General features: G+C 35.4%; 1 pseudogene; it reads left to right on the top strand.

Moving 5' to 3' along the window:
- The first annotated feature begins 299 nt into the window (after positions 1–299).
- On the top strand, positions 300–1,007 carry LOC149511589 (uncharacterized; annotated as a pseudogene).
- The last annotated feature ends 3,657 nt before the right edge of the window (positions 1,008–4,664 follow it).

The following is a 4,664-nucleotide window of genomic DNA, read 5'->3' as shown; positions in this document are numbered from 1 at the left end:
TCGCAGATGATCTCATGATTTTTGTGAAAGTTTCTTCACAAGCAGCTAAGAAAGTTTACTCTATCTTGAAGTCTTTTTACACAATATATGGTCTAAAATTAAACCTAACAAAAAGTGAGTTGTTTCATGTTAATATTTTTGCTTTTGAGTTAAAAGAGATCCAAGTTAGTACTGGGCTTAGAATAGGTAGCTTTCTTGTTAAGTATCTAGGAGTACCACTCCCTTCTTAAAAACTAAATGATCAAGATTGTCATCCTTTATTCTAGAAAATAATTGCTAGAATTTAGAGCTAGGCTGCAATGATACTTTCCTAAGCTGGCAGATTGCAGCTTATAAACTCTGTTATGTCTGGGCTTCAAAATTATTGGTGCAACATATTTCCACTTTCCCATAGGGTTATCAAGAAAGTGACTCAAGTTTGTTCTACCTTTCTCTAGAAAGGGAAAGAGAGGGATGCAAGAGGAGCACAAGTTAGTTAGAAAGCCATTTGCTACTCGTAAAAGGAATGTGGAATAGGTCTTAAAGATCCCCTAACATGGAATAAAACATGTCTTTTAAAGCATATTTGGTATTTATTTACTCAAGCTAGATCCCTTTGGGTGGCTTGGATAACGGCTTATTACTTGAGAGGAAGAAGCTTTTGGCAAATTGATTACCCACAAGACTATAGTTGGCATTGGAGGAAACTTTTTAAGCTAAGAAATGTAAGTAGAGAGCTCATAAAGCACGAGATTAGAGATGGAAGGAATACTTCCTTTTGGTTTGACAATTGCGTTAATGATCGTCCTTTAATTACTTCTTGTGATAGAGTAATAATATCACAGGTAGCAAATTTTTTTAATGCAACCGTGGCCTCTGCTCTCTTAACAAATGATTGGACCCAAAATCTGATTACTCTACTATAGATGAGGGATTTGAAGTAGAAATTGGCTGGCCTCGCCCTGATCGAAAAAGAGGATGCTATTGTCTGGCAAGCATAAAAGTTTGACAAATTTATACTTTCCGATACATGGAACTGGATCAGGGATAGAAAACCCACTGTGACTTGGCATAAATTGGTATGGAATTCCTTATCACTCTCAAGACATAGTTTTATCACTTGGCTTGCATTTTTTGACAGATTGAGCACACTAGCTAATATTAGGAGATGGTGTACTCAATAACCAAAAATCACTTATTATTTTTGTGATATAGAGGTAGAGACTAGAGATCATTTTTTCTTTTCTCGTGACTTCTCAAAGCAAGTTTGGCAATTGATGTTAGCAAAAGTGTGAGATTCTTCGAACCCAACCTTCCCCCTCCTGTTAATGTAGGACTCTACCCTTGAATGACAGAAAAAAAAACTTAATTATTGATTTTATCAATCTGATTTCTTAACTAGGAAAAGTTTTTTCTCTCTCTTCGTGAGATAACCCCTCTTTTTTTTTTTTTTGTGAAATCAGTTCTTTCCTTTCAGCCTGAGTCTAGTTTGTGGTCATAGGACTGTAGTAGGTTAATCCTTACAATTCTTGGTGTGATTCCTTGAAAGTCGTAGGGCTAATTTCTTTGGTGTCAATCAATGTCTCGCCCGCTTTCTGTCTTTTTTGTTTGTTTAGGTTTTGCGTTGGATCATTTTCCTTCAAGACGATTGTGATTGTAGATTCAACATTGATAGGATAGCAAAAGATCTCCATTTCTTTGTTTTCACTTTCTTGGTTGCTATTTAGAATCATTCCTCCTCGGATTTAATAGTTATGGAGAGGGAATTTATCGATTAAATTAGAGCAGAAAAGTAATGAGTTGATAAGGGAAGTCAGTATACTTTGGTAAGAGAAATCGTAGCTGATAAGATGCTCAATATAATAAGGGTGCGGGGGCTGCTTTAGGGTACCTGGTCGGTCAAGAAGGTGGAGGTGATTAGGGAGTTGAGTGCGAATATTTTTGTGATTTCTTTTATCGATAAGATGAGCATGAAAAAAACGTTGGATAATGAGCCATAGACAGTAATGGGTTATTTATTGAATTTGAAGAGATGGAAGGTTGATAAGGGGATCCAAGATATATGCTTCACTACTGTTCAATTTTGGATTCATTTTCACAATTTGAATCTGGAGATGTTTAATTTGCAAAATGCAAAAAAAATTGGTAAGGTAATTGGAGAGTTGATTAAGGCAAAGGATCCGTCTTGGAAATCAAGGGTTAGGAGATTTGTTTTAGGGTTTGGAGTTGCGGTGGAAATTAAGAAGCCATTAGTGGCTGGTTTTTCGGTTCCTAGGGAAAGAAAAGGTCTGAGTGGGGGTAAAATATGAGAAAGTGGCGGATTTCTGCTTTGGATGTGGAGGCATGTGTTGAAAATTTGTGAGAGTGAAACATGAGTACAAGTGTTTAGGAAGGCACGAAAAGTTTTGGCTTATGGATGAAGGTAAACCCAAGAGAAAATGGCTGAGGTAGGGTATAATGGAGGTGGGGAAGGGACAGAGAAAGTTAAAAGGGTAGGGGTTGGATTTAGTTAGAAGGGATGGAGGCAAAACTGGTAAAGGTGTAATGGAGAGAAGGCTTAGAAGGAGAAGACTAGCTGTAGTTCAGTGGCGTTTTGAGAATAGGAAAATAGGGAGCGAGTAGATAACAGAGGTAATTCTGGTAATAGAACTAGGCAGGACAGGAGAAACAGTTAAAGTAGCAAAAGTGAATGAGAAGCAAACAAGACGGCTATTGCGAAGAAAGATATGGCTAAAAAGTCAAAACAAAGGGAATGGTTAGGTTCTATCTGTCAAAATTTAATAAAAGATTCTATTGGAAATGTTATGCAATTTCAAAATCCTATTTGTGATCTTAAAATACAAAATAAAGAAAATTTAGAGCGTAATATACGGTCTGTTAAGAAAAACATAGGATAAGGTATTTTGGCAGAAAATATGGATTTGTAATAAGAGAAACTGTTGTTGTGAATAAGGAAAGGTGGAAGTATATGACAAATGCTTTGAATAGGGAGTGTATTAAACTGAATAAGGGAATGCCTTATGTAGTGGAGCTACTTTCAAAAGATGAGTGTGAAGAGGAGGGGAAGAAAGTATTGAGCAAGTATGGGATAAGAGAGTGGAAAATAAGGAGCTGTTAGTGCACGGGATGAAGCTTTTGAGTTTAAAAAGGAAAGGTGTTGATATATGTGCACAGGAAGATAACAAACAGAAGGAAAAACTTAAAGCTCGGGAAGGCAATCAATAATAAACTTATATGATGGGAAGGCAATCAAGAATAACTAACGAAAGAAAGAAAGTGTCTGGGTGGGATGGTTAAGGGAGGATCTGATATGGAATTGTATGGATGGAAAATAGAGGCAAAGAAGGATTGTTTCTAGAAGAATGAGGTTAAGGAAGATCAATGAAGGAAATAAAAAAAAAAAAAAAGCGAATTATGGGTAGTCCTAATAAGGTGGGAGGAGTCAATAAGGAAGAATGTAGGTTGTGGTGGTCGTTTCAAAATAGCCACCCAAGGGCCATGAGGCGTATATCATGGAACTGTCAAAGGATAGGGTTACCTTTGATAGTGGATGCTTTTGAGGAGCTGGGAAAAACATATGATCCGCAGTTTTTCTTCCTTATAGAAACTAAGAATAAGGAAGAGAAATTAGACAAAATAAGAAGGAAAGTCATGATGGATGAGGCTTCCTATGTGGATCCAGAGGATTTAAGTAGGGGGCTTGCTTTACGGTGTAAAGAACAACTAGAGTAAAAGTGCTGGGGAAATGCAAGAACTTGATTGATGTGGAAATAGGAGGGTTGGTGCAGGGACAATAAATTAAAGTATTTTGGATATATGGGCCTTTTGACTATGAAGATAGGCAGGTGGTATGGGGGTTAATTCGTGACAAAGCAAAAGGTATTGAAGTCTTATGGTTGTGTATTGGGGATTTCAGTGATATTCTTTATAATTTTGAGAAAGGAGGTAATATTAGGGCAACAAAGAAGATGAAAGGGTTAAGCCAAATGATTGAAAGTTGTAATTTGATTGATCTACTGTTTCAAGGACAAAAATTTACGTTGATTAATAATAAGTAAGAAGGCATTATAAAATAGAAGATTGATAGAGCCATGGTAAATGTACTGTGCATGGTCTTTTCCCCTAGAACTCAAGTTTTCAACTTGCCAATAGTAGGGCCAGACCACGCTCCAATGTTAGTGGATTTTGAATTCAAAGACATGAGAGCACTAAAGCAATTTCAATTTGAAAACATATGGATAGGAAAGGAGCAATGTGGTCAAATAAGGGTGGGAAGGATAGTTTAAAGGACGGCTAAAATACTGAAAAAGCCCTTGAACTATTTAACTTTATTAAATAAACTGTTATATTTTTATTGTTCCCAAATAAACTCTTACTTTCATTTGCATTCATAGAAGTCTTTATTTTAAATAAAATATTATTTTTATATTAAGAGTTTATTTAAATATAAATTAAAGATTAATGGTTTATTTGGATACAAATTAAAAGTTAAGGATTTATTTAATTACAACAAAAGTATAAAGATTTATTTAAATAAAATGATAAAGTTCAAGAGTTTTTCTTTTCTTTTTTTTTTTTTATTTTAACCTTAAGGAATCTAATGGTTTTCAATTGGTGCAAAAGTTGAAGAGGTGTAGAAGTTTGCTTATTCAATGGAGTAAGAAAACATTCCTAAATAATAGAAA

The sequence above is a fragment of the Durio zibethinus genome, chromosome 25 (genome assembly GCF_047325235.1).
Source record: "Durio zibethinus cultivar Kanyao isolate XHJ-2024 chromosome 25, ASM4732523v1, whole genome shotgun sequence".
Taxonomy (NCBI): Eukaryota; Viridiplantae; Streptophyta; class Magnoliopsida; order Malvales; family Malvaceae; genus Durio; species Durio zibethinus.
Note: the sequence above shows the minus strand (reverse complement) of the source record. Positions and strands in the feature narration are given on the sequence as shown.